Below are 13,446 nucleotides of genomic sequence, written 5' to 3' on the forward strand. Positions count from 1 at the left end.
ACTTCATATCCTTCCCCAAGTCTGCCATGTCCAGTTGTGCTGGGGCTCAATCTCATTCTTACTGGTGCAGTTTGCAGTGAAGTCTCTCTGGGGATGGGATTTTGATGATGTTTCACAAACTGGAGCTCCAGCGAGTGAAATCAGGCTCCATGGTCAGGCAATTCCCAGGGCTCAGGAACATGGCAGGGTGGTAAAACTTCTTTTAAAGTAGTGTTTTCCCTTTGTACCCTTTCTCCCAGTGCAAATGCTCATCCCCTCCTGCCTTCCTGGTGCCATTCATTCATTCTCTCTCTTTGACAGCCATAATCTGCTGCTGTGGGTTACCAGAGCTATTTCCAATGCAACATGCTTAATCCGAAATTGAAAAGTCATTGTGAGCTGGGGCCTCAATGTCATGTGGTGAATATCTTAGATGCAGAAAGGGATCAAGGTGGCTTCTTAGTTACCAGTACTTAACACAGTCTATTGTGGTTTATTTACTCACCATTTATACGTGTCTTTGTATCTCCTACTAGGAAGAAGTGCGATCTGGAAATAAGATAGCTTATAAATAGCTGTAGTTTTGCTGTAGCACCAGAAGAAACTTCAGCTATAGTGCAGCTATAGTGTGTTCTGACAGGCATTGAGGAGGCAGAGTGAAGCCTTTCTGCTATACAATGCTGGGCTACAAAAGCAGCATTACAGCGAGCAGCCCTTGCAAGGCGGGAGTAGCTGATCGCAGATGCATCCCATAGCACGCGGGGCAGCCTTGGCTTTCCAGAGCAGCACACTCCATGCATGGCTGCTCCAAGGAGTGACAGGAGGAGATGAGGTCCCACGGCTCTCTGCTGTGCCAGGAGCAGGTACTGACCTGTGGCACAGCTGCAGGAGGAAGCCTCATCCTTTCAGACACTGCTGGAGTGCCCCTGCATTCCAGCCTGGAGTGTCTTTAGTCTGGGTATCTTTCAGCTTCTCTCTCTTGTGATGGCATTTCTAGCTGAGACACTGTACAAAGTGCCAAGTCCAGTGGTAAACCTGTTTCCTGTCCAAGTTGAAATGTCAGTAAAATGCTGATTTTTTACAACATTTTGGCTGAGGAGAACGGAAATTATGTCTAAACTTCAAAGCATCTCATTTTAATGTCTTTCAGAGTAGGGAATTTCAATTCCATTTTGACTGGATTTTTAACAAATCTGTTTAATTGCATAAGCATTTAAGAAAATTTTTAAGAAACTGATTTGCTTCATTTTTTAAAACATCTTTTGGTAAAAACTTTCACATTTTCCTTTAATTCCTTTCAAAAGGATCAGAATCTGTCTTTCAGAATTCCCATTTTCAGCCTGAGGCTGGTAAAGACCAAGGTAGGTATCCAGTGAAGCCATGTAGGAGTGTAACAGGAACTATATTCCATCAGAAATTGTTCTTTTCCATTCAGGAGAATGGCTAATGCAAGCTGCTTGTCTGCTGGCTGTTAACAATGCAGCTAGTTTTTCCTGATGTGATTAGAAGAATTCGACAAGAGCCCTAAGGCATCTCCTAACAAAGCAACGTGTATCCCTTGGCGTTTCTATGGGCAAACTGAGGCTTTTCTGGGTTACACATGTCAAAACTAAGTAGTGGGTGTAACTTCCATTACCCACCAGAGAGGAAACAGAAGGAAACAGTCTGATAAAATCATAGTGGTTTATTAGGCAAATTTTCCCATGTAAGGCTAAAAAGATTGCTGCCTGCTCGATTTATTCCAGGCTTCAAGCCTGCTGTTTAAAAAGCGTCAAGTGTGAACACATAAGGAGTTAATTTACCTTCTCAGATTGAGACCTTCTGAAAGATTCATGGGAATTGTGAATGGGGGAGGTACATTTTATTTATGCTCAGTTTATTTCATTGTGATCTTTGCCAGTCTTTGCTGTGGAGTGTGGAGTCCTTCCCTCTCGGTTCACACTGCACACCCCAGGTGCATCCTAACTCTGAGGGAGAACTGGCTTCGTCCCCTGCCCTGTAGCTGTGTTGTGGGGGTGCTCCGATGCTGGCCTTGCTGAGGAGCTGATCAGACCCATCCTCAGCTCAGTCTGCAGTGGGGCTTCCAAATGAGTAACATTTCTTTATGTTGGGATATCACCAGGCAAGCTCCCAATGGAGAGCCACTGAATTCAAAAGCTATACAGACTTACTGGATTCCTAAATTTTATGGAGAGGGTGCTACATCAGGCCCAGCTATGCAGTGATTTGACCTAGAAGCTGAGCCTTGACTGCTGGAAAGTGAGTGTCTTCAGATCTGTGTGTAAAAAGCATGAACTGTCTCAGGTGTCTCACTCCCTGGCGTGTCCATAACTAGTGTTATTAATGGATTAACGTCCTTTTTGCAGAACATTTAATGCTTAATCTCTTTTGGGCTGAATGATGAAGCTGGTTTAAGGCTGCACACCGCAGGGCTCAGTGCAAATGCAGTGCCAGGAGCAGGCAGAAGAGCAGTTTGTTCTTTTCCTTTCAAAACATGTCTTTGGGAGTATAAAGAAGCCTGAAAACTCATATGCAAAACCAGAGTTAGGTGCTTCCTTGACTTTATTGCATCCTTTTTCTTCCTACCCTCCTTTACAACACTGTTATTTGACACCAGGAACTGAGGTTTTACTGGAAAGGTACATTTGTTTACTTTAGCCACACTACAGGTGGTCTTGTACAAAGAGTTATCATATAATGGTAACTGCAGGAGGAAAGAAGAGGGTTAAAGTGTATCCTCCTGAAAACTCTGATCTTTAAATGTTTGACCCTTCCCACTTTGTGCAACCCTCATCAGCAAAATTAAGGGTTCAGAATTTCTGTTGCATAAATCTCTGTGTTAGGAGTTCACCTGGATTATGATTGACTAAAAGGAAAGGGCAGGAAATGCCTTTTCTATATGCTTAAAGATTGAAAGATACTGAAAACCACCCATCCTAACTCAAGACAAGAGTTCATTTTCAGATATTTGTGATCCACAGGAGGAAAAAAACACCCTGTCAGAGCAGTCACACTGATGATTTTTAAATGCTTTGACCTGACTTTCATAGTGTCAGCATTCTTATTGTAACTTACCTGTAGAAACACAGATTCATGTTGAATGGGAAAGCTGGAGTGAATTTAGGATTAGCTGTAACATAGGAGCAATGAACAATGGGATTCTTAAATGCCTGTTCATCAGTTCTGGTTTTGTACAGTCTTCCATGAGCTCTGTGAACCTTTTCCATCTTAACATAGCTAAGATATGGGATAGCCATTAACACAATTAACATGTTATGGAAGGGACAACAAATTCAAAAGGGTAGGAGCCCAAACTGACACTACAGTACTGGTGTGAGAGGCAGCAGAGAGGTGGTTATTTTTTCAGACAGGCAGTTTGGCTTCTGCTGCATTTCAGACTTGTTTTCCTTTCATCTGCCTATATCTTGCTCTCTGCAGCTTCATTCATCTTGTATTTGATCTCAGAGATCTTTGAGGTAGACTTTGTGAATTCGTACCAGCATCTGGCATCATGAGACCTGACTGCTCGGATCTGTTGCCGTAATGCAGAAGTGCAATCATCTGTTACCACAGCAGCTGACTTTCTGAGTTCCCTGTGTTTCCAGAGTCAAGCATCTTGTAACTGCAGGTCATAAAATTTTGGCATAGCAGATTCTTGTAGCTGTTCAGCGGTAACTGATGCCACTGCAGACTTCAGCATCAAACCTGAAGGCAGACTTCAGTCCTGCCATTCATTTGTTTTGAAACTAAGATGAACCCAGAGAGCTTGTGAACAATTCCAGACAGAAATGTTTTGTTAATAAGCAGTGTTATGAACTGGTGAAATCACTGCATTGAAGTTTAGCTTTACCTGAACCAAAGAAAATGATGCTGTTTGCAGCTCTGTGTGATGCCTGTGCTGGAACCTCCTGCTGAAAGGAGGATTTGATTAGGAATGCCTTAGCCAGGGCGAGTTCTGGAAGCTTTGGAGTCTGCCCCGGGTGTCTTGGCAACGATGCACAGTTGAGAGCCCTCATCAGCACACACACAGAGTGTGTCCCAGGTCTGCCTTCACATCCCACTTGTGCAAAGGCAAGAGAGAAAACTTAACTGCTACCAAGACAGGTTTAAGGACTCTGCAATTCCCTACAGAGGCTTCCACCGCCATTCTCAGTAAGTATAACTTTAAGGAATGATAAATTTTCTCTCCCCAGAAGTCATCTTTTGTTAAGTGTGCTGTAGATCAGGGATGTAAATCAGGCTACAAGCCACAGTTAAAATGCACAGAAGTCTGCTTTCAATTACTGTGAACTGCTCTAACTCGCCATTAACCAAATGGTGTGAGGTGAAGGAGATGAGCCTTAGAAAACTTTACAGATCGGGAAAGCAGAGCCTGACCCTTCCCCCTCTGTCAGCTTGTTCTTTTCAGGAGCGAGCTCATTCATTGTGTGTGCAGTGCTACCTACAGCAAAGCTGTCTGTGTGGGGGGGAGTCCCAGGGCCTGTTGTGGGCTCTGCAGATCTCTTCCTGCACTGCTGATGCAACAGGGAGCCTGGCGCTGCGGCGGGCAGAGAGCTGTTTCCAGTCATGCACCAAAGACAGACACTGTGATAACGCAGTTCTGTTGTTCTGAAGATGAGAACTTCAGCTGGGCTGGACTCTGCTCTCTAAGATGTCTGTTTTCTGACACAGAACTAGAATGTGCAGTGAGCTCTTGTTCCCTTTGGGGTTTTCCTCTTTCTGAAGTGTTTGTGTTTGCTTTTAATGGAGTAAAAAGTGATTGTGGAAACACAGGCCCTGGAGAGGTATCCAAAACCAGAGGAGAGGGCACGACTGTGGTTGCATGGCTGGTTCAGGATAGGGGTGTGTGAATTACTAGCTTCACAGTGTGACCTCGGGGAAAGAGGTAATCCTGGTTCCACGTTAAAGTGGGCCCATCGAAACCTTCACTCGCTGGTGTGTTGTGCCTGTGTGGGGTGGGTGGGTATGGCTGGCTCCGTGCTCGTGGCAACCTCTTCCCATACCTGTGATGCAAACTGCAATCACTGCAGGTGTGTCTGTGCTCCTGGTTTAAACATCGCAGGGCAGAGACATGCACAGGCAGTGGTGCATCCTGTAAAGAAGTATGTTTACATGGAGTACGTGTTAGCATAGAGCTGGGGGTTTGCAGGCACAGCATTGGGCTGGGCTGGATTTGCTCCTTGCAGGCTGTGGTCCTCTAAAGAAAGGCCAGGGCAGTGGCGTGGCTCCCTCATCTGCAGTTCCTTCACAGCTCAGTTGCCTAAAACTATATCCTCAGGAAGACAGCTTGCGGCAATGTGGGGAGGAGAGCCCCTGCGTGCTGTGACTCATGCTGCTGCCTTGAGATGACTGTGCCTGGTCGTCATTCATGGGGCTGTGCCACCCATCCTGAAACGGCTGCACTTCTCAGCAGCTGCTTTTGTGGGGATGAAGGAGATTAGTCACAGAGTACAGTGAGTGAAGAATTCAGATCTGCTCCTTTGGGAACAGTGAATGCTGCAGTGGGAGGAAGAGAAGTCAGAACTCGATTTATCAATGCTCTTTGATCGGGTGATCATACACACGCTTTTTGTGGGGAGGACTGTGAGTTTAAAGAAACTCAGTTCAAAGGCTTCACACATCTGATCATCAGGCCGGATCCCTGTAGCTGTGGTTCCTTGTTTGAATGAATGTGTAGTCCAAGTAAGGGCTGTCGTACTTGAGTGGCGGCCAGATGAGGCTGCTGCACCTCATCAGCTCTCTTGCTGTCCAGCACTGCGCACAGCAGGGTGTCTGCTGGAAGCCAGCTGTGCCACAGTCTGTAACCTCTCTGCCTGACAAGTGACACAGCTTTGGCTGGCCTGGCTCTTCTCAGCTTCCACTGTCATTTGGGAGATACCTGACCAGAATCTTCCATTTAAATCAGCAGAGCTAACTGAAGCCAGCACTGGGATAGCACATCCTAGTTAAAGAGTCTGGCCTGTCATTGTTGAAGAAACAATATAACAGCCTTGGCAAGTAAGAGGTGTGTCCCTTTGCTCCTCGGGCAGAGGGTGGTTCAGGTCATGAATGGGGAACTCCTTGCATGTAGTGTGTTGCTGATTAGATGGTTTGGGCCGTTTCTGTGCATTCCGTGGCAGTATTCATGTGGATATTCCTGATTACTCCCTTGCAGCCTCTTATGATGACCTCAAGAGCATAGTATTGCTTGATTTTGTGTTGCTGGGCTTGTTCCTTCAGAGAGCTGCTACATGTCACCGAAGTAACCTGTGCATGTGAGCCATGCTCTTTCTGGCTCAGAGGGGTCAGTTGCCTTTGAACAGTGCTTCTGCTGTGACGGGGAATCATTCTGGGAAAGACGGGGAGCAGATCACGTCCTTATCATGCCTTGGCCCAATTTGTGTAATACATGTTTCCTACAAGGCTGCTTAGGGATTCCTAACCCATTTTTTCCACTTAGAGAAAAATGTGATATTTTAGTATCAGAAACCAGCGTGGGTATCGTTTGTTCCAGATCCCCACAAACTGTGATGTTTCCTGTCTGTTTCCCTCATTCATCTCAGTGTGTAAAACGTGCTCCACGAGGAGACTATCCATAAGCATGGAGCAAGTCCCCTTTCATCTGTACCTCCCTTATCCCTCACGGAGGGTGATCATGTGTGTTAAATAAAACATCAGCCTTGGTCACCTCTGGCTTGGACTCATCTGCTGAGTATTTAGGCCTCAGTCTCTTCCACCTTTATCTTCCCTCTCCTTTCTTTCTGCTCCTTCCCCTATTCTCCAGTAACAGTGCCATCTAATTAGGTCATGGAGTGTTTCAAACTCAGAACCTTTCGAGAGGTTTTCCAGTAGCTGTGGGCTTTGTTACTCAAAGGCACTTGTTCTGCTTGCCCAGCTTTCCTGCTTTGTGCCTCTCTCAACTGTTCCTAACACTGAAATATTTCTTGCTCACGTGGCTGCGGCAGTAAAAGACGCGTTAGCTCCATAACAAGCTGCTACTGACTCCTCGGGGAGCTCCCGAAGAAACATTTTACTCTGAGATAAATCTGCTTTTCTGCATTCCCTCCTGTTTTATTAATAGGGCTGTTTTCATGAGAAGATTCTCACATGAAGCCTTCTGCAGCTTCAGCTGCTGCTCCTCCCTGGAGCCCAGGCACTGCCTCTTGTTTGCACAGGCTGTTGGGGACCAAATTTGGGTAAGCACACACACATTGCTGCTTTCAGGGCAATACCAGCCAAGCGAGGGGTCGTGTTGAGACTTTGGAATGTGGCCTTTAGATTATACGAAACAGACCTAATCCAAGCTCTGTTTGGCCCCAAACTTTAGTGTATTTAGACTCAAAGGTCTCATTTAGCTACCATGAGGTGTTGTTTTTCCCTATAAACACAGTTAAGCCATAAGGAGTAATTCCGAAGGAGGAGATGGTCAGTTTATACTTGCATAAGCAAGAATGGCAGAACTTGATTTTTTGTGTCTGTAACCAAAACCTGGGAAATGCCAGATACATTCAATTCAATCTGCAGCCACAAGTCTGTGACAGGATGGGCTGGGACTGCACCTTGCATTGAGCATTTGTAGGAGATTCCTACCTGCTTTCCTTGGAACAAAATACTAATTGTCTTCTGTTCTCTAACCCTATCTTGGAAACATGCAGTTTAATACATGGTCCCAAGTTATGGTTGTGGATTATAGTTTCAATTAGGCTGACAGCAGAGCTGGTTGCCGTGGCTGAATCTGGCCCGTAACAGATTGTTAAGGGAACTTTCCTGTTTCAGTCGTTGAACTTTAATACATCAATTTAATATGATGTGCTAGTCATTGCCTTTCATTCCTGCCCAGCTAAAGCTGTTTTTTCATAGCAGTCAGTGGCAGTGGAATTTGTATGCTTCAAATTTGGCTTTGCCTGGTACCTGCTGCAGAAGAAACTGTCCTGTATTTTCATCTGGAGGTCTGCTATGTAAAGGAGGGGCAGGAGGTGCTTCCAGCTTCTTCATCAAGCAAGGTACCAGTGCATCCAGGGGAGATGGTGATAACTGAAGTGTTAGCCTTGGTGCAGATATTTCACCTGGGATGTTTCATGACACTGATGGTCACATATGGCTGTGGAGGGACCACCTTGGCTGGCTTTTTCCTGTGACATTTTTCATATTGCTTGCCAAGTGTGGCTTAGCAAAAGAATGGAAAGATGCTGGAAGATGAGAAATCAATGAGGGAGACAAGTTGCATGTAAAGGAGATAAGAGCTGAGGAGCAGTTCTTCAGTGCAGTTAGAGTGTCCCAGAGCTGAATGCCACTCCTGTCTCAAGGATCACAAGGTACATTATTCAGTAAACTTTCTGCGCTAGTATGTAATGACTCTTTTGTGGTACATTTCTGCTCAAATTTGTATCCGAGGTTTGTTGTGCCACCTCTGATTTCTTGGAGATGCACTTCTCAGTCCTTGATCACCTCAAGCACTTAAACCCAGTGGGAAGTTGGAGGAAGTTGGGTTTTTGAGCTCAGCCTCTCCTGCTCTCTGGGGCTGCAATGGGTCAGCTGCAAGAGCTCATTGAAGTATCCTTTTTGAGCAGGATGGCCTCTCAGGTTTAGGTGGAAACAACAATTTCCACCATCCAGGCTTTTATTTCTTTCTTCTTCATTTTGTATTTTGTTGCTTTGTGTCCCTGCTGCCAGCAGCAGCATGTCAGAAATCAGGGATCCAGGCTGACCTCCTGGAGGAAAAGGCATGCTGCCAGGGAAGATCTCAGGTCTTTATAGAAGTGTCACATTACAGCTGATTAAACAGGTCTGGCAGAGACTGAAGCATAAAGTGCTGAGCCTGAAGTGGTAATCCAATAACTGTCTAATGCAGAGCTGGGTGGCCAGGGGGGGAGTTCCCAGGTGATGGCAGTGTCTGCAGCCTCCAAGAAGAGTCTCCTGCATTCCTCTGGGTTTCAGGAATTCAGTTATTGCTGTTCCACTTACATAGCACACAGCTGAGAGCGTGCTTAGGTTATTAAAGAGTGATGGCTCTCACTGTGGGGTACCTTTAGCACCAGCTACATAGGCATCTGAACAAGCCCAGCAAGCTGCAGCAGGGTGGTGAGTTGGGATCCTGTGGAGCCTGGTGCCCATCAGGACCCTGTCTGTGCTGCATGCAGCACCCACAGGGGCTGTGTCTCTTCTCACGTGTAGCCTCTGTCTCCTGCCACATCTGTGTGAATGCCTTGGAAATCTGAGGGCTGTAGAGTGGCATTAAATGTCTGTGTTCAGGCAGCTGAAGTCACTCTTCAGTCATGCTGGACATTAGATGAGGGTGACCGATGATGCTAATCCATCCTTGGGCTTTCAGTACTGTCTCTGCTTCCCTGGGGCTGAGCCACCAGGAAGTAAACAGAGGGCAGACACCCCACATTAGGGATAATTGACAGCAGAGGCCCTATATGGACACTGCAATTATTTCCTTCATTTTCCTTTTGTCTAATTGTAAGATGGGTAATTGCCATAGGGGGGACCACCTACTGTTACACTGCTATTTGGGAAAGCCTTTGAACTTGTTTCTTTTGAGCTTTGGTCACCCAAATGTAAACTAGAAGCAATTAAAACTTGGAAGAAGTGGAAGGGTGTGGAAGACAGACAAGTGAGGCTGGTCTGAGTGTCCTCAGAGCCAGCTTGAAGAGGGAGGGCAGGTTTATCTCTGGAGTGAAGGGCATTGTGCCCCTAAGACTTGCATGAGGTCTTACACCAGGCTTGCAGTTTCCATGTTGTTTCCAGGCAGAGCAGTTGTGTCTGCAGGATGTCAGTAGCTTTTAGACCAGGCATGGCAGGAGTGCTTGTGCTCAGTGGTTCACTGTGGGCTGCCTGTATCTGGTGGCCAGCTTGCTTTAGCATATGTGGATGTCAAAAAATCATCCCTTTTCCCAGGAGCAGGAGGTGAAAAATTGGTTTCAGCTGAGGAGCTCTGTGAGCTGCTTCATTCAGGCCTTGGGGAGGCTTCCAGTTTTGATGTTAACTATGATTTAATGTTAAAATGCTAATATCACTTGGGAAGGAAAGACAATTGGTGCAGTCAGCCACCCTCACAGATAACTGCTGAGCTGGGGAGCCTGGGCGCTGCTGTCGCTCCGGAGCACTGCCCACGGCTTAGTCATTTGTCTGAACAAAAACACAGATGCAGAAGGAAACGCATCCTCTGCCATAGCAGAAAATGAATCGTGTGAAATACTTCTTCCCCATAGCTGCCCATTGCTCAGGGAGGAGGGAAGGACTGGCGCCAAATTTGTGAGGAAAAGAACCTTAGTCCTGTGCAGCATCCATCTTAGCAAGGTTCTTCATGAGAGCCCTGAGGGTGGCATTGCAAGAACAGGAAAATGAATGTCCCAAGTCCTAACTTTGCCATGGTTTTCTCGTCTGAGCTTGGAGAAGTCACTTGAAAGTAGTTTTAGGACTGTGGAGACCACCTCGGCTGTATTCCTGCTGTTTAGCAAAGCCTTGCAGTGTTTCTTTGAGCTTTTATCACATTAATATGGAACAGAAGCAATTAAAGGGTGAGAAGTAGGTGTCTGAACACCTTTAAAAGCCACACCATCTCCATGTCAGGTTTCTTGGCAGTGAAATGGCAGTAGCCACTCTTTCTTTTCATGCAAGTATTATGATGATACTATCCAGGCTGTGTTGCCCTGGAACATCCTTCTTTGCTCTTCTGCGTTTGCCCTGCAGATCCAGGCACAACCTCTGAAGGGCTGGTTGCTGAGCAAAGCTTCTCCTGGGGAGATCAGTCTGTTCACAGAGCATCATCCTTGCAGGTGAGCAGCACAGAGCCTCCTGTGCAGGCTCCCTGTGCAATCACCCCGCGTTTCCCCATGTCCTTTGTGGTGCTTTCCATCTAACAGTGAGCTCCTACTGGAATAAACTTGTCATATGTAGAAACTACTGCAACGATCCCAGAAGAAACCACAAAGTGCAGCCATGAAATCCTGGCTGCTCCCAGATAAACACAAACAATAGGGTCCATTTTACGTCAGCTGGCATTTGTCAAACCGTTATCACAGTTTATGTTTACCACAGTGTTCCTTTGGGAACCACTATGATTGCATGTATAACCTAGGGAAATGGCTACAGGAATCAGAGTCAAAATATTTGCATTGCTCACAGCCAAGGTTCACAGCACTGCAAGGTTGTTTCACTGTGTTGGGCTTTGGGAGGTGTTGGTGTGGCTGTGCTATAGGTATTGAGCTGGGGAGTAAAGACGTGGCAGAGACAGAAGGGGACTGAGACCCTGTGCATTTGCTACACGTCTTCCCTCCTCACTGCTGCCTAGTTTTTACTCTCCGAGATATGACAATGAAAGACTTGACTTGAATAAAGACATTTATGATGTTTATAGTACAAGACCCAGGCCTTCCTAGTTAGCTGTATCGTGAGTTAATCCATTCATTTCGGTATCAAAGCTTGATTCTGAGCTGATTTCCACTAGAGTAATTCCAGGTTAACCAAACTGCAGTGATTGAATAATCCCAGTTATAAGAATATTCCTGGGTGTTGGGAGAGAGCTAAGGGAAGATATATGGATAGATACACCTTGCAGGTAGTCAGACCAGAGCAGATGCTTGCAGACTTTACTCTGAAACAGGAACATGAGGCTGGAAAGAGCTTGTGAATGTGTGTATTTAAACAAACCCCAGCCTCGCAGCCAGAATATTGTGGGTTTGAGTCAAAGCAGGAAGTTTGACAAAAGTGCTGATGAAACCAGGCTAATATCCCAGCACAGACTAAAAATACATTGCATTTGTCATTGTGAACGTTTGCACTTATTAATAGCCAATATTAAAAAAGCCTTCTGAGCCCATCTGCTACAGTTTCTGATTCAGGAGCTGAATGTTCAGGGTATTTGGTGGGGTTTGGAACATCTCTGCCTTGGGAAAGATTATTTTTAGCTGATTTTAAAATGATGACAGAATTTTTCTGGAATTTGTTAAAACTAAATCAGGACCGAATTCTCACTGTTATGCCACCGTCTTGAGCGGTGGCTGAGGAGCACCCAGATCAGAACTGGACATGAGTGTTGAATCCAGCCTTGTATTGGCATGGTGAGGAATATAACCACCCTTTTCCGGTAAATCAAGGGCTTGCAGAAATGACAGAGGGATATTGTACCAGGTGAATGATTGATAATAGTCAGGTTTCGAATAGCCACTTATGATGAGGGATAGCAAGTGGATACAAGATTTATGTGCTGGGAAATGTATAAGGAAAAAGACCGTTAGATTTTTCAACCTGATCACAGCACATCATGGTTGTGGGACATAAATCTGAATGACAGTGTGTGCATCTGGTTATTAAACAATTATCTCCATACGACTGATAGTTCGGTATGGAATTGAAGGGGCTGTACACTGTGGCCTCAGCAGTGTGACACAGAGCTGAAGAGAATCTCTTCGTGTGACCCATCCAGTCTCTTGCAGTGAACAGACAGGATACTGACACTCCGGCTTTGAGGAGCCTGTTGCTGTGCTAAAGCTACTATCACTTGTGTTGTTCCAGGCAGCAAATGAATGCATTTGAGGGTGAGCATCTCTTATCAGTAGTTCCCATGCTAGTGACTGGTTTGTGCTGTTGATTGACAGCTGTGATAATGAGGTTATTGTGAGGAGGCAGTCGGTGCACAGAAATGTTTTTATGTCTTGTGGTCTGGGATCTTGGGCTTTTTGTGTCCTGAGAGGCTCTGTCTCTAGTTGGCTGGGCCACAGCAAAGGGCAGAACATGAAATGACTGCACAAGAAAAATCCCTGTTGCTTTCTCTGCATTAGGTGGTTAGCTGGCAATAGCTCTTGTTCACTGTAGTAGCAAGACGAGAATTTTCTAAGCCTCTTTATGTACCTTTGCAGTGAAAATACCTGGGAAGCAAAACAAGTGCATTTGTCCTTAAACTCCTAGTTGTTCATAGGTGCTCCATTTCTAAGTAAATCCCCTTTGCTGCTCACCCTCTCAGTGTTCACTAAACTCTGTTGATTTAGCTCTAGCTTTCATGCCGCTGGCTTACCGCAGTACAGTGCTATGCCCCCGGGGAGCCTTGGATTTGAGTCTTGGCTTATACCGGCACAAAATACTGAGAAAGGGATTTGATGACTGGACAAGGGTGCTGTGGAGGAAAAGGGCAGAATTCTGGTTGCAAGGTTTGGCAAAAAGGCTTTCCGTGTGTATCTTTTTTATTCTCTGGTTTTGCCTTGCTGGAGGTGTGGAAGGTTACTTCCCAAAGCACTGCTTTCACCACGCAAAGATCTTGTTTTCTTCCGCTCTTTCCACTGGCTCCTTATTATCTGTGAGTTGCAAAAAAAAAAAAACCCCATCCAGCAGTGGCAAAGCAGCTGCTGTCTCTTAGGGACAAGATTAAAATCCTCCCAAATGAAATGTCATGAAAGTATTGAGTTGTCATTCTCTGGTGCCGTAGGAAATTGACTTGCCGTATATTCCTGCTGGTGCAGAGCTGATGGAAGTACCTGGCTTGCT

At 45.7% G+C, this 13,446-nt stretch overlaps 1 protein-coding gene across 5 annotated transcripts in view; it reads left to right on the top strand.

The window, feature by feature from the left end:
• The window catches only part of RAB11FIP4 (RAB11 family interacting protein 4), a 114,668-nt gene that overhangs the window by 62,551 nt on the left and 38,671 nt on the right, over positions 1-13,446 (top strand). The window contains exon 1 of one of the 5 annotated variants that reach the window (XM_065694149.1): positions 1,298-1,340. The exons of 3 other annotated variants lie outside the window; for them this stretch is intronic. The gene's annotated coding sequence lies outside the window, so the exon portion shown is untranslated. Of the gene's footprint in view, positions 1-1,297; positions 1,341-4,110; positions 4,132-13,446 lie in introns of those variants that run through there. One more of the 5 variants, XM_065694150.1, reaches the window with a different exon arrangement.

This window comes from Lathamus discolor, chromosome 13, assembly GCF_037157495.1.
Source record: "Lathamus discolor isolate bLatDis1 chromosome 13, bLatDis1.hap1, whole genome shotgun sequence".
Taxonomy (NCBI): Eukaryota; Metazoa; Chordata; class Aves; order Psittaciformes; family Psittacidae; genus Lathamus; species Lathamus discolor.